The 22,716-nt window shown below is 43.5% G+C and overlaps 1 protein-coding gene across 14 annotated transcripts in view; it reads right to left on the bottom strand.

The window, feature by feature from the left end:
- MAPK8 (mitogen-activated protein kinase 8) overlaps positions 1 to 22,716 on the bottom strand; it is a 113,710-nt gene that overhangs the window by 54,496 nt on the left and 36,498 nt on the right. For 8 of the 14 annotated variants that reach the window (XM_037904173.2, XM_037904177.2, XM_037904176.2 and 5 more), the window contains exon 2: positions 16,825 to 16,910. The exons of 5 other annotated variants lie outside the window; for them this stretch is intronic. The gene's annotated coding sequence lies outside the window, so the exon portion shown is untranslated. Of the gene's footprint in view, positions 1 to 2,187; positions 2,210 to 16,824; positions 16,911 to 22,716 lie in introns of those variants that run through there. One more of the 14 variants, XM_037904174.2, reaches the window with a different exon arrangement.

The following is a 22,716-nucleotide window of genomic DNA, read 5'->3' as shown; positions in this document are numbered from 1 at the left end:
GATTAGGGACCCAATCTTATGGGGTTACAGGGGCTTCTGTATAGATTATTTAGGTTAATCTTTCTATTTACCCAATGGCACTCAGTGCTCAGTCTAGAAGATACCATCAGAGATGCTTAGTTTTGCAGTTCTCAAACTGTGGATTTGTGTCTCCAGAGATAACATGCTTGTTAACAGCAAAAATGTTTTTAAATATATAATATATATATAGGTGAGAAATAACAGACCTGAACCCTACTGTCCCTCTGCAAATTTGTGTACACAGAGTCAATCCCTTACCTCTCTCTAAAAGTGCAAAGTTTCAAAAAGTTTAATGAACAGAAGATTGGTGGGGGTGGAACAGATCTGGACAAGGAGAAGTAGTCTGGAGATAAATGTGAGAAGGGAGGGACAGGCAGTAGAAACAAAAGTGAAACTGTTTGAGCAACATATTCCAGAAGTCTTGAGGCCTTTCTGAGTGCAGGCTTCATTGATTTAAGACCAACCATACCATTCTCTCACTAGAAGGGAAAACCTATAATGGCAGCAGGCCAGAGGCAGATTTACAGTGAAACACAGGTTGCCCTGGTATAGGGCCCTCCAACGACAGGGGGCCCCAGGGCTGGACAGCTGCAAGGGCAGAAGCTTGGTCCTGCCAGTTCCTGGGGCTCCTGCTACAGGCTCCCCCCCCAGCAGCAGCCAAGCTCCCTCCTCCCCCGAGCGTGCCGCAGCCCCGCACTCCCTCCCCCTCCCCCTCCCCCCGCCCCCCATGCTTCCCCTGCCGCCACACAGCTGTTTGCCTGCGTTCAGGTCACTTGGGGAGGGAGGGGGAGGCGGTGGCGAAGAGACCGGGGTGGGGGATGATGGGGGGACTTGGGGAAGGGGGTGGAATTGGGGCAGGGCAGAGCAAAGGTGGGCCCCCCCACTCCCCCTGCACATACCCCCCAGCCCCCTGCCGTGAGCCACTATGGGCAATGGGCTGGGAGCACCCCCACACCCCCAGCCCCCGTCCTGACTCCTGCACCCCCCTCACACACCCTCAGCCCCCTGCCCTCCAACTCCTGCACCCCCCCACATACCCGCACCTCCACCCCGAGTACTAAATGGGAGCTCCTGCATCTCCCCCCACATTCCCACCTGCACCCCTCGCACCAAATGGGAGCTGCCTCAAGTAAGTGCTCCATACCCCAACCCCCTGTTCCAGCCCTGAGCCCCCTCCCGCACCCTAACTCCCGGCCAGACTCTACACCCGAACCCCCAGCCTGCACCTTAACTTCCTCCCAGACACTGCACCCCCAGCCCTGAGCCCCCTTCCGCACCATAAGTCCTGGCCAGATCCCGCACTCCAACGCTTTTTTACATTTTTATTTTTTTTTTTATAAAGCGCTCTTATCCAAAGTGCTTTACAATAGTTAGCCCACGGTAGAAACAATATTTGGAAAGATCATTAAGTGGTCCGCCGAGACCCTCAGCGATTTTCAAGTGGTCTGTGGAAAAATAAGTTAGACCACAAAAACAATCAAGGTACCACACTTTATTTTCATTTACTTCCTATTAATTATAGGCGGGGGATGAAGAAAAAAAAAGAATGAAAAATGGGGGGGGGGAGGGGAAGAGGAAGAAGGAGAGAGACAGAGAGAATGCTCTTCTTCTTGGTTGGGTCCTCAGGAGGGGCCCCAAAAATGAAGCTGAGCACAGGGCCCCACTAATTCTAAATCCGCCACTGCAGCAGGCCATAAAAGAGACCCACTTTGGGAATATTTTAATGAAGTTCCTCTACCTGTGGGGAAGACAGGCATACATGCAAAATGCAAACAGCGCAAGAAATGCGAGGCCTGGTTGCCTGAATGAAACAACATCATAAGAAGTGTTCCTTCTCAGAAGGAAGCTGCGTCGAAGATGATGAAAGGAACATGTCTGAACATGCAGGATCTTCAGGTTGGTAAACTTTTTTATTTCATATTTCTTTCTTAAGGACTGTCTGTCTTCCTTCTGGACTATTTTTGAATTCTCATGTTTGAGCAAAAAATATAGTTGTTATTCTATGGTACTATCATTTTAGATGCAGTTGTGATAAAAAATAAATAGCTGAAGTAGGTAGATCTTCCTTTTACAATTTCACCTTTAAAGTAGTACTGAGTGTCAGTGAATGCAATGAGTAATACTAAATGAGCAGTATGGTTACAATAATTGAACAACTGCATTGACTTTTTTGTTTAGGAAAATCCATCCTCAACATACAGGATTCTGAAGACTATCCACCTTCAAGATCACCATCATTTTCTATAGTTTCAGAGTTATCTGCCAATGATAGTGTTTCAGTCACATCATGTATGTCACATAGCCATGGTATATCACCTGTAGCAAAAAGAAAAAAAAAATCTCCATCATCCAGAAACAACCATAGATAAGTATGTGATAAGAACCAGCAGATTACAAAAAGAGGTAATTGATGAAAAAATTGCTCAGTTTGTTTATGCAACAAACTCTCCTTTCCGTATGATTGAGAACCCACACTTCATTAACATGGTTCAGTCATTAAGACCAGGATACAGACCACCCAACAGAGCAGATGTCACAGGCAAATTGCAGGATAAAGTGTATGAAAGAGAAATTAAGCAGTGTGCAAAAGGTCTAGAGGGTAAAATTGTTAACCTGAGTCTTGATGGGTGGAGCAATGTCCACAATGATCCTGTTCTATGTGCTTGTGTGACAACAGAAGAAGAGAATGTCTTCCTTACAGAAACAATTGATACATCAGGAAATGCACACACAGCAGAATACTTACAAGAAGTAGCAGTAAAAGCTATAACAAACTGTGAAAAAAATTCAGAATGTCTAGTATGCAACTTGGTCACAGACAACGCTGCAAATGAGAAGAAATTATTTAGAAGAGAGTCCCAAGCCAACAACATACAGTTGCAGTGCTCATTTGATGCACCTCCTAGCCAAAGACTTCAGTGTTCCAGAAATGAAGGCTAATGTTGAAATTGCAAAATAATTCCGTAACAACCACTTTGCAGCAGCTGCTCTGAAAAAAGTGGGAGGAACCAAGCGAACTCTCCCACAAGATGTGCAATGAAACTCAGTAGTGGACTGTTTTGAGCACTATCTCAAGAACTAATCTGATGACAGTTTGTGAACAAAATCGTGAAAAAATAGATGGCACTGTCACAGCCAAAGTTCTCAACATTAGGCTTAAGAGAAATGTTGAACACATGCTGAGTACCCTGAAGCCTACTTCTGTAGCCTTGAACAAAAATGCAGGGAAATAGCGGTTTTATTGCTGATGAAATTTGGAAGGAACTGAGTGAGATCTTAAAAAGAGAAATAAAAAATGACCAAGTTAAATTACAAGCATTAAAAAAAACAAATGGGACAAGCACTATCTCCAGCTCATTTTCTTGCAAATATTCTCAATACTTGGTACCAGGGTCAAACCTTAACTGCTGAAGAAGAGAAGAGGAGTTGGCTACGACATGAGCATTCAGCAATCATCCCTCCATAATGCCAACTATAATAAACTTCAGAGCTAAGGGTGAACCATTCAAGAAATATATGTTTGCTGATGATGTTTTAAAAAGAGTCACACCAGAGACTGCTGAAGTGATCATCTCACTTTAAGTAGCAGTAGCTGGTGTAGAAAGAATATGTTCTTCCTTTGGACTAATTCATTCCAAATTGAGAAATCGTTTGGGACCTGAAAAAGCAGGCAAGCTTATTTTTCTTTTCCAGATTATGAACAAACAGGAAAATGAAGGTGAAGATGACTAAGTTAGCTGCAGAAGCCAATATTTTAAGTTTCTCATGTTGTCCTGGCTGACAGTCTGTTTTGTTTTGTTTTGTTTTTAATATTTAAACTATTTTAGTTAAACAATTTTAACAAAAACAAACCTGATTTTTAAAAACTTGAATGTTTAACTAAATTCAAAAATTCATGTGCTTGTTTTGTTAAATTATAAGTTTGTTGTTGATAAAAAAAATCCAGAATACATAATGTTATTTTCGTTAAATAAATAAATTTAAATGTCTGACTGGTGATGTTCTCCTCCTAATACAGCATAGCAAGAAAATCCTCCAAATATTAATGATTAACCTGTTGAAATGGAGATATTTATGAAGTCATTGGGAGGTGAACTATCTGCTTCAATTACCTTTGGTAAGTGAAATAACCAAACAATCTTTCATTTTCTGATAGACCTGTAAAACTAATCTGAAAAGTTTTCAAAATAAATCACTTTAAAAATGTATAGTGTGTACCTTCTAAAAATGAAACTTACATCTATCTGAGTTGTGAAGAATATGTATTAAGGTTATAACAACCAACAAGAATGCACTTTTATGTAGAAACTCATGATTAAATCGAGTCTTCCTGACTAGTGATTTAAATCAAATCCACTCTGTCAGGAGGTCAGACTATAGGATCACAGTGGTTTCTTCTGGCCTTGGAATCCATGAAACAGCTAGAACAAACATTGTGTGTAATATTCCAGACAAGGAAGATGCTCCACTTTTAATTAAGTCACCTTTCCCCAACAGGTGGCATTGTTGTACAGTGAGCGATAAAGACATTTAAGTAGGCACAATGATGCTATCAACAAGGTAGGCCACAATTTACAGAGTATTCTTGCTGGATATTTGACAATATTTGACCACAGTCAAACAACAGGTAGTCAACTGACCAGTCAATTGACTAGCTTGCCAAAACTGTGCCGGCCTTTGTCTCGGTGCATGAGGAATTGCCAGCCTCCACTATCTCAATTGGAAGGAGGGCATTGTTCCTCCTTTCCACCTAGGTCCCTTCCATTATGAGACTAGCTTCCTCAACTGGAGGATTAGGGGAGTCAGCTCTGATGCAGACCCACTCAACAGCATCCCTATATGCTGCATCTACATGTAGTTCCACCTTTCTGTTTCTCCAGGTCACCAACTCTAGCCTTTTAGCCTCAAGATACTGCGCCTGAGAACTGCTTGCTCCAGTGCATACATACACCACACGGTCATAAGGCAAGTGGTTGCATATTCTGCACTCTGTGCATTAAAATTAATAGTGCCCACCCTGACTAGTCTGCTGCTCATCTTTTGCCTACTTAGTGTGATAGACCCAGGCAGGGCTGGCTCTTCACTTTTGGCCGCCCCAAGCAGAGAAAAAAAAACTGCCACTGCAGCTGCAAAGGAGAGAAGCTGCCGCCGATTTGCCGCCGCAGCGAGCGGCACAAAAAAGCTGCCGCCGAATTGCCGCGGTGGCGGGACTGCCACCCCAAGCACCTGCTTGGAACGCTGGTGCTTGGAGCCAGCCCTGGACCCAGGACAGTTGGGTACAACAGAGTAGTAGAAGACAGATATACTGGGCACTGGATTAGCAGTTTTCTGTTCTCTGACTGACCAGAGCAGGGACTGCTCCAGGCTAATGAGAACACCCGACTCCAATTAACCTGCAAAGAGTCAGGTGAAGCCATTACGTTAATGTGAACACAGGACTCTAATTAAGGCCCTGGGGCGGCAATTAGAATGGGGCGGCAGTCCGTGTCCTGTGGCAGCAATTCGGCAGAAGGTCCGCTGCTTTTCCCACCGCTGTGACTTTTGGGCAGCAGCTCTGCTGCGCAATTCAGCGGCGACTCCTTGGGGCAGCAAAATTGCTAGAATCGCCCCTGCTTCTGATACTATAAAAAGGGCTCACTCCAGTCAGGTTGAGGAGAGCCAGGGAGCCAGAGGAGAGGAAGTGAGGCTGAAGGACTCAGTAAGGAAGACACCCTTAAGCCATCAGTAAGGGAGCCCTAAGGTAAAGGTGAAGAAGAGAGAAGTGGGAGAGCTTTGCGGAAGTGACCCAGGGAAATGTAGAAACTCTGGCAGTGAAAGGTCGGCTGTCAACAGCTGCTGCCATTAGGGTCCCTGGGCCAGAACCCGAAGTAGAGGGTGGCCCCAGGTTCCCCCCAACCTGCCACTACAGAAACACCTCCTGGGAGGGGAAGATAGGCCCCTGTCAGAACAGGAGGCTAAATTATTATGGAATAAACCAATAGGGACAACAGAGACTGTGGGAGTTCTCTCACCAACCTCCCTCCTTGCTGGCTTACGATGAAAAGGGCTCAGAAGACCGTAACCCTGGCCCTAGAGAGAGAAGGGATACATGGAGGGTCGCAGTGAGCCTCTGAGGCTAGCATAAACCACCTGGAAGCGCGGGACCCACAGGAACAAGATTGGAGCTCTGCCACAATAGTTAAACTGGGTTTTGACCAACTAAAGATGCATTAAATTTTTTGTTGTCTGATTATTCAGGGACAGGTGTTGTCATAAATATAAAGGGAAGGGTAACCACCTTTCTGTATACAGTGCTATAAAATCCCTCCTGGCCAGAGGCAATATCCTGTTATCTGTAAAGGGTTAAGAAGCTCAGCTAACCTGGCTGGCATCTGACTCAAAGGACCAATAAGGGGACAAGATACTTTCAAATCTTGGGCGGGGTGGGGGGGGGGGGGGCTTTTGTTGTGCTCTTTGTTTACGTGGTTGTTCTCTCTTGGGACAGAGAGGCCAGACAGAAATCCATCTTCTCCAACCCATCCTAATCCAAGTCTCCAATATTGCAACCAGTACAGGTAAGCCAGGCAAGGCGGATTAGTTTATCTTTTGTTTTATGTGAATTTTCCCTGTGTTAAGAGGGAGGTTTATTCCTGTTTTCTGTAACTTTAAGGTTTTGCCCAGAGGGGGATCCTCTGTGCTTTGAATCTGAATACCCTGTAAAGTATTTTCCATCCTGATTTTACAGGGATGATTTTTGATTTTTTTACAGGGATGAGAGGGACCTCTCTCTCTCTTTTTTTTTTTTTTTTTTTTTTTAAATAAAATCCTTCTTTTAAGAACCTGACTGATTTTTCCATTGTTCCAAGGTCCAGGGATTTGGGTCTTTGATGATTTTGTAACCAATTGGTTAGGATATTATTCTCAAGCCTCCCCAGGAAAGGGGTTGTGTCGGGCTTGGGGGGATATTTTGAGGGGAAGATGTCTCCAAGTGGTCTCTTTCCCTGTTCTTTGTTTAACACGCTTGGTGGTGGCAGCATACTGTTCAAGGACAAGGCAAAGTTTGCACCTTGGGGAAGTTTTTAACCTAAGCTGGAAAGAATAAGCTTAGGGGGTCTTTCATGCAGGTCCCCACATCTGTACCCTAGCATTCAGAGTGGGGAAGGAACCCTGATAGTTTACTGAAAAACTAAAACTTCTAGAATCACACCTAACAGTTAAGCATTAAGGGGAAATGGACTCTAAATTTAAACTCCCACGCAGTCAAAACTGCTCTGTGCTCACTCTGTCTGCTGAGCTCTCACTTGGCATGGAATCTCTTTGCTTGAGAAAGACCTACTGTTACCTAGCTCTGTAAACAGAGCTACCTAGAATAAAGCCTAAAGACCTTAGCTCCTTCGCCTGCTTATTTATTGGTGCTTTTTCTCCTGAGGTCTGACTTCGAAACAGCCCAGCACAATGGCAAGCTGAAAGAGCCTAAGGACTGGTCTACACACAAAAATTTGATAGTCCTAACTACATTGCTTGGGGCCGGGAAAACGTTGTGCTTTGAGAACTGAAATTAGGTCAACCTAACTCCTGGTGTACATGTGGCTAGGTGGAAAGAAGGATTCTTCCTTAGACTAGCTACTGCCTCGCAGAGAGGTAGGTTAACCACTTCCATCAATGTAGGAAATGTCTATGCTACGACACTATAGTGGCACACTGTAACCTTGAATTTTAAAATGTTCCCATTACATTGGTTTATTGCATTCTAAACTTTAACAAACTTAATTTTCAGGTTTGAGTCTCGAGGTCAGTTACAGACAATTTAAGTCAGCAGAGGACCTTGGATGACACTTTGAATGATAGAACTAAACTTTATTTAAGAGAAAAAATGATTAGTTAAGCAAAGAGGCATGCAATTGCCATTTACACAAGTACTACAATTACTCTCACATTCAAAGACAGAATGGTGTATCAATGGGTGATCAGGTCACTGACAACAGAATGAAGTATAACCCATAACTTAATGGTAACCCTTTTGGTGTTAACTGGGGCTCTCCGGCATTTTATCAAGGCTTCTCTTTTTTTATAACCCATTATAACAGTAATTAACATTAAACCTACCAATTACCATATCTACATTTCTGCCAGCTCTTTACATTACACATTATTTAAATTAACATCTGCAGTCCTTCCCAATGCTATCAATACAGATAGCATTTTAATATTACAATCTAAATTCTCAAACACTCATTAGAAATCCTGCTAAAACCAGTTATAACCAAACATAGCCATAATATAACCCTGGGTCAAGTCCTTGCTAACTTTGATTTTCCCATCTCACGTCTCCAACTGCTCTCTAGCTTTTGCTCATACTAATACATTCAATTTCCCATACTCCTCTATACTTAGCCTACCTTAGGCCAAAGACGAATTTCTACTAATTTCTTAACCTAACACATTGTATACGCTACAACAGCTGCAGCTGTGCTGCTGTAGGGTAGACACACCCCAACACTAAGAGTATGTCTACACCGCAGCTGGAAGATGTAACCACAGCTTGCGTAGACACGCCTGCGCTAATTCTGAGCAAGCCAGCGCACTAAAAATAGCAGTGGGGCCATGGCAGCACAGGCAGCGCCTTGCCATAGTCATCCAAGTACAACCCCACCGCAATACCAGCCTGCAGTGCCATGGCCACGCTCCTATTTTTAGCGCACTAGCTCGATCACAGCTAGTGCGTGTACATCTATACCTCCCAGCTGCAATGCCGACATACCCTAAGGGTTCAAGTATACTTGAGAAACCTAAACCTAGTTTAGAAACAGGCAGACTTTTAAAATTCTTCTACAGCTAGTCTCCATATGTGAGGTGAACGTAGTTAAACTAGATCAGATAAACTTGCCTCTTTAAAGTTTAAGATTCTGTTCCAGTTTCAAGTGATATTTACAGAAGCACATATGGGAAGAAAGAAGAAATGTGGAATTAAAATGTTTCCTATTAATGAGAAAGCTAACATTTGCCATCACCAGCAGGGAGTCTGCTAGAATGTTGTCACTGGTGGCGATGGGGGAGGGATCCCCCCAAAACCATCTTACTCTCCCTCCCATGGCAACTGCTGAGCTTTTCTTGAAGACATCAGACAAGTAGGGTTTCAAAACAGGTGTCAAAAAGGTGTCATACAAAAAGCATCCAGAAAGCAAAAATTGATTAGTTTCTGAAACATCTTCCCCCTTCTCTTTCTTAAACATCTGTTCAAATTCCATCAGAAGTGTTTCACGTTAAGACAAACCAATCTGAGAACCACATTAGTCTACTACTGCAGGCCAACACCCTACACAGACTACCTTACAGACATAGATTTGAACATCTTCCTAGTGCAAGTGAGACTGAATACTGTTAACTGAAGCCATTTTTGTAATATTAGAAAATAATGTAAATAAAAATCCCTTTGGCAGAGTGTCTCCAGTAAATTTAATAATGGATCGTTAAAGTTTTTCTATTGTTAAAACCTGCATCAATTCTAGGAAACAACGTTACGAAGACTGGAAATAAGAAATGCATTGCTGACATCTCAGGATCATAAACCACTAGTGCTCATGGTAAATTTAATGATCTTATGGCCCAAGAATAAGATCACTAGGCACTTTGTTTTCCCTGAATGAGTCACAGCTTTTAATTGACTCTGTGCCTCCAAAGAAGATTGTCAAAGCAATGAAATGTGTCATTTGCTGCTGCCTGCAGCCATGCCACCTTATGCTGTGATACAGTGGATCTCAAGAGCTAAGTGGAGACAGACTGGGTCAGTATTTGGATGAAATACCTCCCAGATCTATCTTCAGGCACCTCTATTCTACAGATGCAGCAGTCGCACAGCTGCTGCTATAGCACAGACAATTCCTACATCAACGTAAAAACCCCTTCTCCTCAAGAAATGGTAGCTAGTAGCAGTAGGAAGAATTCCTACATCAGTGTAGCCGTGCCTACATTGCGGAATAGGTCAGCTAAACGAGGGGTTCTCAACATTTTTCTTTCTGAGGCCCCTCCAACATGCTATAAAAACGCCACAGCCCACCTATGGCGCAACAACTGTTTTTCTGCATATAAAAGCCAGGGCTGGCCTGAACTCACAACCCTGGGTTTAGCAGGCCAGTGCTCAAACCATTAGAGAGTAGCAATTGCCTCAGGCCCCACGAAGCTAAGTTGCTCAGACTTTGGCTTCAGTCCCACGCAGTAGGGCTTTGGCTTTCTGCCCTGGGCTCCAGCAAGTCTAATGCCAGCCCTCCTGAAACCTGCTCATGGCCCCCACATGGGGCCCCTGGTTGAGAACCACGGAGCTAAACAATGGCGCTCATAGGTGTCAGTTTTTCACCCCCCCCCCCAAGTTAATCTAAAATTTTAAACATAGACCAGGGCTGAGTGTCGCAAGACGTGGTTTTGGCAATACAGTAGGTGGGACTCTGGTTCAGTATTAACTCAGACACAAATGAGACGTAAAATAGGAAGTCTTGTCCACGCATGATCACGGAAGGGCCTATGGACCTTTTCACAGGTAGGAGTTTTAACCTCTAGTGTCCTGACCAAATCCCAACTCTGGTAATTGCATATCTTCCTAAATGCCCCCACAGTTGCATATTGGTATAGGATTCTTCTATACTTTCCATCTTCAATTTCTATGGACAGCCAGCATTTGGAGTACTCCAAACCTCAGCTTTCACTATCTAAAAGTTTCTAGCTCTTTTATTTGTGCAAAAGATCGTGAACGTATGAAGTGACAAACAAAGATTCACTGGTTTAGGGTTCAACATTTGTCAATGGTTTCTGCTGACAATCGGTTATTTGCCATTCATCTCCTGCACCCTGCTGATGCCCTCCATTTTTCCTAACAGGGCAGAAGAGAGAGCGAGCAGACCTTAAAAACAATTCATAGCTTTGGGGGCAGTGACATCTGGACTTCTGTTGATAATGCCAATTTTGCTGCAAGCTTGCTCCCAGTACCATAGCTGGCTTCTTTGCTGAGCAGCTGTGGCCTGTGGCCACAAGGAGCTGCACTTCAACAGCATGAGAAGCAGCACAGTCTAGTAGTGTATTAACATCAAGGCATTTCTATATCTAGCCCCTAGCGCTGACACTAACTCACACAGTAGCTACTATATAGAGAGAAATAATTGGCTGATTACATCCTTCCATCACTGGAAAATGCCCCGGCTCTTTTGCTGGCCATCCACTGGTATGAGTTACCTCAATTCCCTGCAGGGATGAGCTTCAATCACTGTTAGCTCAATTGATTTGTGTGCCAGTGTGGCCACATCCCACTACTATAACATATTCAAAGCCAGCCCCTCCATTGCTGTCTTACAGAGCAACAGTTACTGTAGAAGTGTCTTGTCTGGTCACCTTTCAGCACTCCACTGACCAAGGGTCAATTTGGCTGGAAGCTGCTACCTCCCCCCCAGTCAAACAGTACTAAACAATGTACAGAGTTCACTTGGAAGCTATTTTAAGAGCCCTCTACTTCTATATGCAGACCACTACTTCTCCATACTGATGTGGCAAGTGTCACTTATCCTTTCTACCTTAGTTTCCCCATAACTGAAACTGAGATAAGTACAGTGGTTGCCTTTAACTGTTGAATTGCCATAGATAATTAATGTTGTCTCTACTTATAAGAATGACAGAAATACACAATGAACACTGCAAACACTGACACAATTTGATCTAAAGCAATGAAAACTTAATGGGTGACTACTGTATTCCCTTTTAAAAACTAAGTTAATATTTGTAAAGCTTCCAAAGGCCGGGAACACCCCATTTTATCTGAGATGTTTCCTTTGAAAACCTTTACGACATGCTGCCAACTATGCACGTATTCCAGTAAGAGCAGCAAGCGTTCACTTCTGCTGCAGGAAGCGATAGATAGTTGAATAATTCCCCAACCAATTTTTATATTCCCAGCTGGCATTAAAGTGGGGTGTATGTCTCAATAACTTAAGGGTAAAACAACATTACATGGACACACAATTTCCTACATTTATAACACTTGTTTTCAGTACAAATTACGGAAGTTAAGGCTAACCTTAAAAGAAACTCTAACACGTTAAGGTACGAAAATGCACAGTAAGAGCACCCAAACAACCTTGCCCCTGCCCTGCAGTGATATCATTTAGCAACTCATACAGTTATAATTAATGCCTATTCATGCTGGAGGGCCCACATTAGAATTATTTCCTCCTGATGTCAATATAAGATGTCTGGGTGCCTTATGTTAGGAAATTCAGCATTAAAGCTAACCTTAAAGGAAATCCAAAATTTATAATACTTGTTTTGGGGATAATTACAACATCCATATAATGTTTTATACTCTCAACTTAAACTCTATTTTAACATAATTTGCATTGGGATAAATAATCAATAGTCACTCCTGCTCTCTAAGCCTTTCACTTCCATCTCTACCAGATACCAAAAGGTAATACATATCACCACTTTACCCAACTTGCTCTCTAATGCAAAACCTAATGTGATGTTTGCTACCATGGCACTGTTATCTCTTCTTGTATGTTACACCTATTGCCCCTGCCCTGTGTTTGTTTTGTCTTTACACTGTAACCTCATAGGGTCCAGGACCGCTACTAGTCTATGTTTGTACAATGTCTACCACAATAAAGCCCGATTCTTGGGTGATCCTTGGGCAGTGGGCACTAATGTAATACACATGACTAACAACTTAACTTAATTACAACCCAGTATTTTCAAAATGTCTCCTATGCATGAATTTTCAGTGAGCCTTAATTATATGGAAAGAGTTTGTTATTACATTTTTGGTCCCAATTTGTCTCCATAAAAGAAGTGTTAACTTAGAAGATCCATTTTAAGTTAAAATTAATTCAAACTAATCAACAGAGTAAGTTGCAAATTCTCAAAAAAAATTATTCTGTACCCATAAAACAAGTTCTATAATTTTGGCAAGAATATGCTGTATTTTCATAAATAAAACAGATTCAGCCTCAAGTACAAGACTCAACTCACCTTAAACGATAGAGACCAGTGCCTCCATTTAAAAAAAAGAAAAATACACGCTCAATTAAGGGCTTGTCTACACAACAATTAGACAATGGTAAATGCGACTCAAAGTGTATTAACAAATTGTTAATACAAATTGTTAATGCACAGCAGCAGGGTGCACACAAACAGTCAGACCACAAGTATCAGAAAGGTAGCTGTGTTAGTCTGGATCTGTAAAAGCGGCAAAGAGTCCTGTGGCACCTGTGACAAAGTTCCTCCTCTACCTTGGTGGGTCTTGCACTTATTGGCGGATTTGCTCACCTTGGAGCTTCACGGCAGCCCTCAGTTTGGCCATTTTTGTGAACCCACAGTCCAGGTCAACTCCTCCTGTGTCTGACCAGGAATTGGGAGGTTTGGGGGGAATCCGGGCCCGCCCTCTACTCCGGGTTCCAGCCCAGGGCCCTGTGGAATGCAGCTGTCTAGAGTGCCTCCTGGAACAGCTGTGCAACAGCTACAACTCCCTGGGCTACTTCCCCATGGCCTCCTCCCAACACCTTCCTTATCCTCACCACAGGACCTTCCTCCTGGTGTCTGATAATGCTTGTACTCCTCAGTCCTCCAACAGTATGCGTTCTCACTCTCAGCTCCTAGCGCCTCTTGCTCCCAGCTCCTTAAACGCGCACCAAAAACTGAAGTGAGCTCCTTTTTAAACCCAGGTGCCCTGATTAGCCTGCCTTAATTGATTCTAGCAGCTTCTTGATTGGCTGCAGGTGTTCTAATCAGCCTGTCTGTCTTGTCTCCAGAAGGTTCCTGATTGTTCTGGAACCTTCCCTGTTACCTTACCCAGGAGAAAGGGACCTACTTAACCTGGGGCTAATATATCTGCCTTCTATTACTCTCCTGTAGCCATCCGGCCCAACCCTGTCACACACCTTACAGACTAACAGACGTATTGGAGCATAAGCTTTCATGGGTGAACACCCACTTTGTTTGATGCAGCATCGGTTGCATCCGACGAAGTGGGTATTCACCCACGAAAGCTTATGCTCCAATACGTCTGTTAGTCTATAAGGTGACACAGGACTCTTTGCCAGTTAGACCACAGTAAGTTAGTGTAGGGTAGATTCATACAATCCAATTGTTTGTATAGACAAGCCCTAAGTTAGGGTTACAAAAATAATTCATAGTGACCCTGTCCCAAGCTCCAAGGATGAAGTTAGTTACATTTTGAGTGAATGCCCCCCAAAAAATCCTTTTTCCCACCCACCTAAAAATAGCCACTTCTGGGATGGAACATAGCCAGAGGTGGTTGTATTTAATTTGTGGATGAAGTGATCCCTATACTATAAACTCCTGTCCTAACTCAGTTAAAGCTAAACTAGTTGTTGGTGAAATGATTTGAAACCCATGTATAATGGATACCACAGAAGTCAGGACTTCTGAAGACAGAAAAGTCCTGTAAACAACTTAAAAGTCAAGATGGCACTATCCCATGATTTTAAATTTATTTATTTATTTTAATAGAAACAATAATTTGGCTCACAGAAAGCAAGCTGACTGGTCACATGGTGCCAGTTCTTATTTCTAGCTTCTACGCTGCACCAGACAGGCAGACAATACTTTCCTAGTATTACTTATCTCTGACAGTAACTATTGTAACATTCACAGGAATCAGAGTAGCAGCCGTGTTCGTCTGTATTCGCAAAAAGAAAAAGAGTACCTGTGGCACCTTAGAGACTAACAAATTTATCTGAGCATAAGCTTTCATGAGCTACAGCTGAATGCATCCGAGGAAGTGAGCTGTAGCTCACAAAAGCTTATGCTCAAATAAATTTGTTAGCCTCTAAGGTGCCACAAGTACTTCTTTTCTATTCACAGGAATGTTATGCAATCCATGCAGGAAGGGAGGTGGATCCATGCACTGACAAATGGGAGCGGCTGTGTCCACAAGCCACTCTCTCCGCTATGAAAGAGTTTGAGGACTCTCTCTTTGGAAGCATTAGGCTTACCCAAATCCAACACTGCAGGCAGGAAATACATTTTCCATTCAAGCCAGTATGCTTTCCAGGAGATAAAGCTCGGAAGTCCTTGCCTGCATTGCAGCAAGCCATGTGAACACGCACAACAATCCCACCCCTATAATAACGGGTTCTTCCTACAGTTAAAAATAGTACAGAAATCTTGCTGTTACCTAGGTTAGATCTTGATGAAAAACAAAATTTGCATTTCTCTTCTATCAATTCAAACTGGGAGCAGACCCCTTATAAGCTGCAATACCTAGAAGCATTCAATAATTTGTTTTCCTCCAGTTATCTTGCACTTCTTGACTGAGTCATTATCCCTGACCTCACTGTATTAGACACATTATTCATATTCTGCTCCAAGGTTACAGACATGTTTTACTATTTGTAACTGTTCACCAAGAAAACAAAAAATTCAAAGAAAAAATGCTATAATTAATTTCTACCATTCAATTTCCTACCCCTACCCCATCAGCTGAAAAACTTACCTATCTAGCCTAGACAGTATGAAGATCTTAATTTTTTTCACTGTAACAAAAACTTCAGTATAGAAAATAAATTTGTTTCATGCATGTATATGCAAGAAGAATCTGTAGTTATTGGTATTATTTAAAGAAAAAGCTATGCCTTAACATTTTAACTGTATTATATCAGTAGGGCTGCACATACATAAAGGTATTCAAGATCCAACAAGTTTTACATTATATTTTAATACTCATCTATGAAGAAAAGATGTTGATTTTTTTGTAGTGTCATGCCATGAAGAGGCATCTTGATTTTAATCTGCACCTGAATTTATTACTGAACAGCTCTCCGGGGGGGGGGGGGGGGGGGGGGGAAGTGAGGTGGTCAAGCAATGTGAGAATTTCCCTGGTGAGGGCTGTAAAACATCTCTATGGGAATATAGTACCTTTACAAAAATAAATAAAAACAAACTATGGGTTGATGCAGAGCTGGGGGAGGAAGGGAAAAAAGGTTATAAGCCCCTATCATCAGAACATCTTTTGTGTTATGCTGTAAATTTTATGTTTTAAAATGAAAGACTTTAGGCTCAAAGAAAGTAGAAATCTGTTTCCTTCTAAACTGCGGCAGGTAGCCACATCTAGGGATTTGTTATAAATGAGAGGTAGTCCACGTTGCCGATTTTATCGTCTATATTTCACAAATATTTTTAGACCACCACAAATTTTTACAGAACTATAAGACATGATCCATGATGCAGAAAACCTGCAGTTTACTAGTCAACACATGGAACAACAGTTCAAGTAAGGTCTACTCTGCACTAAAAGTTTTGCTGGCATAACTATTCTATGTCAGCTATGAACATGGAGTGCAGGAGGAAAGGAACCGCACCCCGATACAGCTCATAGCTGTGCTGGCAAAAAGCCCCAGCGTACATGTAGTCATAATAGCAAAAAAGTGCTTTTGCCAGTATAGCTTATTTTATTTGTGAATATGCTCTCCCCCTGGCAAAAGATCAATGCCCTCAATACCTTCCTAATCCCCCACATCTCCTTCATCCTCAGGGGATCAGCTGTGGCCAAGGTCCCCCTGAACAAGGCTGACAGCACCATCAGGCAGCTGGTGAGGAAATGGCTCTACCTTCCCCAGAGGGTCAGTACTGACATCTGTATTTCACACAGGCGGGGACCACGGGCCTTGGATGGGAGACCTGTGCGGCGACGGAGTGATCACCCAGGTCTTCTGCCTCCTGACGTGCCCGGGCCCGATGGAGAGGAGCATCGCGGATGAAGCCATATGGGATGTGGTCAGGAAACGCATCGCTAGGGCCCCCTCCGAGCAGGACGTCGCCACTTACCTGAGTAGCTTCCTGGAGGCCGAGTTCGGGAGAGAGGGGGAGACCTGTCCTCTCTTTGGTGCTGCACCAGCAACGCCTCGGGATGTCTAGGAAAGAGTATCGGCTTTCACTGGAAGTAGTGCGAGGAGCGCCAAGAGCACTTATGCTGCGCATAAAGACCTCGGACCGCACCATCATCACCCCGACTGCCAGAACAATGCTGGAAAGAACCCCGAAAGATGCCATCCATTGCCACTATACCGAAAACCTCAAGCGGAAACCGGACCAGGGCAAAGTGTTCAAGGTGACCAGCCAGTGGGATGGCAGCAACCACTTCCTCCCCGGGGGCAGCTTCACCAGGCCCAGCTCAACTGCATTCCCCTCAACAGAGACATCCGCCATGGAAACCGGGACAAGCCCTGCAAGAAATGCGGCTACCCCAACAAGACCCTGCCCCATGTCCTGTGTGGTTGTAAGCACCACTCCGGAGCCTAGCGACTCCGCCACACCACTATCCAGAACCAGCTGGTGAAAGCCATCCCACCATCCCTGGGAAAAATCACCGTCAACTCCGCCATCCCGGGAATGGATAGCTAACGGCAACCCGACACTGTTGTGACCAATGCAGAAAAGAACCACCACCTCATGGTGGACATCACAGTGCCATTTGAAAACAGGTCCCTGGCCTTCCATGAGCCCCGAGCTCGGAAGGTGTTGAAATACACCCCGCTGGCCGACACCCTCAGAGCCCAGGGCTACGAGGTCCAGATCCACGCCCTGGTTGTGGAAGCCCTGGGTGTGTGGGACCCCCCACAACAAGCCGGTGCTGAGAGCGTGTGGAGTCAGTCAGCACTATGCCCGGCTCATGAGACAGCTCATGGTGTCCGACACCATTAGGTGGTCCAGAGACATCTACACGGAGCACATCATGGGACACCATCAGTACTAGGACAAGTAAACAAGTCCGCTAGTCAGGGAAATAACCCACTTCCTCCCCTGACAAACCAAGGGACATACCCCACCCATGTACCTATTCGCTATAACAATACTGACTTAGACTCTAAATACATTCTATGGGTGGCTTACCCAAGATCACTTATTCACTGACACCTTAAAAACTCCCGCACCCCAATCTGGGTCTATGCTGGTTATGGGCTATGTATGTATCTTGTGAACCTTGTAACTGATTCTTGTGTAAATTTGATTTTAAACATTAGCTTTAATAAAAATTTTAAATATATTCAAGCATTGCAATGGGAAGCTCATGTTTAGTGGTTTCTATCATGACCCTTTAAGTCCTTTTCACAGTTACTGCTTTCCAGTATACAGTCCCCTGTTCTGTACATGTAACATACATTCTTTAATTCTAGATTACATTTGGCTGTATTAAAGTGCACACTGTCTAAATGAGCCCAGATTGGTCTGCACAACTGGTGAAGTGGTAAATATGACAGGTCAATTTGTGAGTCCTCTGCAAACTTTACCAGTGATAATTTTATAAATTTCTTCCAGATATTGATCAAGATATTTAACAGCATTGGTGCAAGAAAAGATGCCTGTAGGACCCCATTAGAAGCTGCCACTGGTTGATTCCCCATTTAGAGTTACTTTGAGGTCTACCAGTTAACCAGTTTTTAATCTATTCAGTACATACTACTTTAATTTTGAATAGTGCTAGTGTCTTTTTTTTTTTAAATCAGAACTTCACTTGTTTAGATTTAAAATAAAGAGGTGCCTATCCAAGTCTTTAGGCACCTTAACATCACTGACCCAATACAATCCCAGCAGAATGAGTTATTTCAACAGGAACTCAACAGAAACTCCTTTCCACCCCTTCATTGTTACGGGAAACATGCCTTCACCCTCTCCAAAACCCTAACCAAGTTTTGAAGCATGCCCAAAAGTCACCAAATCTAGGCTTTTTCAGACCAGGGGAGAGAGCAAGTGTGCCAGAGAGTCTCAAGGAATGACCTGCAAGCCTCCACATCTCTTTTACAATGAGGGGGATTCAGGTCAGCCACCCGGATGACCATAGCTGTGGCAGTATGGCACAGGGAGAGAGGTAATTCCTCATGCAGGCCAGCCCCAGGTCATTTAGGACTCTGTGACATAATAAACACTTTAAATTCTACCCAGAGACTGACGGGCAGCCAGTGCAGATCCCAGCACACTGGGTCACATGCGCCCAGAAAGATGCCCTGCTCAATAAGTGGGCTGGCTGCATTCTGTACCATTTGCAGGCTCCGAATGATTTTTAGGTGCATCCCATCTAGAACATATTGCAATAGTCTAATATTGAGGTAATAAAGACATGGATAACAGTGGCAAGGTCCGCACCCAGAAGGAAAGGTTACGATCTCCCAGCCAGATGGAAATAGTAAAAAAAATGATGATCGGGCCACTGCTGTACTATGACTGGTTTGGGGTTTAGAAACACCCCTACGTTGTGAACCCTGTTAACTAATGTCTGATATTAGTCATCCCTTCAGCTGCTTCCCAACACACCATCATTGTCTCGGTCTTGTTCGGGGTTGAGCTTCTTGTTTGATACTAAGTCAAACGTCTTACAGAAGTTTAAGTATTATGTCAACCAAATCTGTAATCTCATGAAAAAGTATCAAATCTGACAAGACCTAGCTGCCATAAAACCATTTTGACAGGCAACAGTTACATTGCCGTCCTTTACTGACTGTACCACGTCAGGCTTTTCATTATTTACGTCAGTCTAACCGGCCTACACAGTTACCAGAGTCTTAATATATTTAAAGGGCAAATGTGAATATAATAATTTTTTTCAACTCCTCTGAAAATTTCTCAGCGTTCTAAGAGTTGTTAAAAACCAACATCAATGGCTCTGAGAGCTCCTCTGCCAATTATTTTAAGAGTCTTGGTAGTAAGTCATCACCTCCTGCAGATTTGAGAGTGTTTTACTCTAAGTAATTGCCATTTAACAGCATCCCTACTTCCTGTCAAAATGGAAAGCATTTAGTTATCACTGTAAAATATGAATACATCATCCTGCTTCTTTCCAAATACTGAACAGGAACATTCACTGAACACTTCTCAATTGTTACTGACAATTTTACAGTCCTCATCTAATAACTGAACTATACTATGGCACTCAGGGACATAGGGAGGAGTAGGAGAAGAGACAGAGTGGTAAGCTAAAGTAAGTTTACAAAGGGCCTCTGCAGTGAAAACAAGGAATTTGATGTGGTAGGGAACATGCACAAGGCACGGGAAGGCAGCAAGAGGGTCAGCACTGCAGGACAAAACTACTAAAAACATCTGCTGGCTAAGGGAGGAGCTGGAGAAGAAGTCATCAAGGCATGATTTTAGCAGCAGACTTACAAAAGTCTGAATGTAAGGAGAGAAGAGGGGAGCATAAAGATGGCAACAGATTTAAAACCAGAGAAGACGGGAAAGCTGTCAACGAGGACAGGGACTGAGGGACACAGAAGCACTCAGTATTTGACTAAGTTGATGGTTGCCATTACAGAGGAAGGGTGATCCTGTGGTTAAGGCAATAAATAAGGACTTGGGAGACCTGGATTCTATCCCCTGCTCACACAGGAAATCTGAAGCAGATGTTACCCTGGGCAAGTCATTTAGCTTCTCTGTACAACAGGGATCGTTACACTTCCCATCCCCTACCTCACGGGGTACTGAGAGAACAAACATTAAAAGATTGTGAGGCACTATGATGATAGGGGAGAGAGCATATAAGTATTTAAGATAGATAGTGGCAAATGCAGAAAGACAGTTGGAGACATGAAATTGGTGAGAGCAACAGATCTGGGAGTAAGCCACACGAGTGGTAGTTGGAACTGCAGAAACAACTGAGGTAGCCTACAAGGAAGAAGAGGAGGAGACTAAAGGCAGGACCCTGAGGGTCATCAACAGATGTAATGATACGTGTGGTGGGGCTGAAAGATGAGAAGCTTTTACAGAAGATGCGTATGGAACAATCAAGCAAGTTAGGAGGAGAACTAGCAGATGTCTACCACCCTCACCCATTAAAAGGATAGTGGCCACCACCTATCCTCACCCCTTTCTACAGGCCCAAATTGAAAAAAGTATAAATGAATAAAGAAAAGGAGTACTAGTGGCACCTTAGAGACTAACCAATTTATGTGAGCATTGGTTAGTCTCTGAGGTGCCACTAGTACTCCTTTTCTTTTTGCGAATACAGACTAACACAGCTGCTACTCTGAAACCTTTATAAATGAGGTTATAAAAATGCCATGTACTGTGCTCTTTAAAGAAATAAAAGAACAAATTCAGGCTCTGGCAGAATTCAGGAAAGACTGAACTTCTGAGCCAAGACTGGTCCAACGAGATAACTTGCAGCTGCCCAAGGGGATCAAATACTGACGGTGGGCGCAAGAACATTGTTATTAGTTAAGTGTCCATGTGTCTGTGATGTTGTACTCCATAATGCTTTATGGGAATATGACATAATTGGAATATGTTTTATGCTACATGTGCATGTAACATCTCTCTGTAAAGGTTATGGTCTACTGAATCTATTCATCCTATTTGTATACATATAATCATTTTTGTATTCGAAGTTATGAATATTGGCTGTATACTTGTCTGATTCTAAGTAGGCTTTAGTGAAGCAGTTGGTCAGCTTCCTGAGAAAAGACTATTTTCCGTAAGTACCCAATCAAGAAGCCCTTAAGCCAACAATGAACTGGGAGACGCCAATCCACATCTGAGCTTTCCCAGGAATGTGGCTTGGCTGGTAAGGAACTCAGTCATGCGTGGACATGTAACTTGCCCAGGTGACTCCAAAACTCCATTTTGTAGCTGGACTTTGCATAGGTGAGAGGAGGGGGTCTCCACCCACAAGAGAAAGTCTATTTAAACCCCTGGGAAACCCCTCCATTTGGTCTTCAGCTGGATAAGAAAGAAAGAAAGAGCCTCTTCACCCCCAAGGATACCTGAAAGAAACTGGAACAAAGGACAGTAACTACAGGGGGTGTGAGTGATTGCAGGGACCCAGAAGTCACCTACTACAGGACAGGCCTAACAAAGAAAATAACAGAACGCCACTAGCCGTCACCTTCAGCCCCCAACTAAAACCCCTCCAACGCATTATTAAGGATCTACAACCTATCCTGAAGGATGACCCAACACTCTCACAAATCTTGGGAGACAGGCCAGTCCTTGCCTACAGACAGCCCCCCAACCTGAAGCAAATACTCACCAGCAACCACATACCACACAACAGAACTACTAACCCAGGAATCTATCCTTGCAACAAAGCCCGTTGCCAACTGTGCCCACATATCTATTCAGGGGACACCATCATAGGGCCTAATCACATCAGCCACACTATCAGAGGCTCGTTCACCTGCACATCCACCAATGTGATATATGCCATCATGTGCCAGCAATGCCCCTCTGCCATGTACACTGGTCAAACTGGACAGTCTCTACGTAAAAGAATAAATGGACACAAATCAGATGTCAAGAATTATAACATTCATAAACCAGTCGGAGAAAACTTCAATCTTTCTGGTCACGCGATTACAGACATGAAAGTTGCGATATTACAACAAAAAAACTTCAAATCCAGACTCCAGCGAGAGACTGTTGAATTGGAATTAATTTGCAAATTGGATACAATTAACTTAGGCTTGAATAGAGACTGGGAGTGGCTAAGTCACTATGCAAGGTAACCTATTTCCCCTTGTTTTTTCCTACCCCCGCCCCCCAGACGTTCTTGTTAAACGCTGGATTTGTGCTGGAAATGGCCCAACTTGATTATCATACACATTGTAAGGAGAGTGGTCACTTTAGATAAGCTATTACCAGCAGGAGAGTGGGTTTGTGGGGGGGGGGGGCGGGGGGGGGGGGGAAGAAAACCTGGATTTGTGCTGGAAATGGCCCAACTTGATTATCATA

Source organism: Chelonia mydas, chromosome 7 (assembly GCF_015237465.2).
Source record: "Chelonia mydas isolate rCheMyd1 chromosome 7, rCheMyd1.pri.v2, whole genome shotgun sequence".
NCBI classification, from domain to species: Eukaryota; Metazoa; Chordata; order Testudines; family Cheloniidae; genus Chelonia; species Chelonia mydas.
This window is presented reverse-complemented; position numbering and strand designations above follow the sequence as displayed.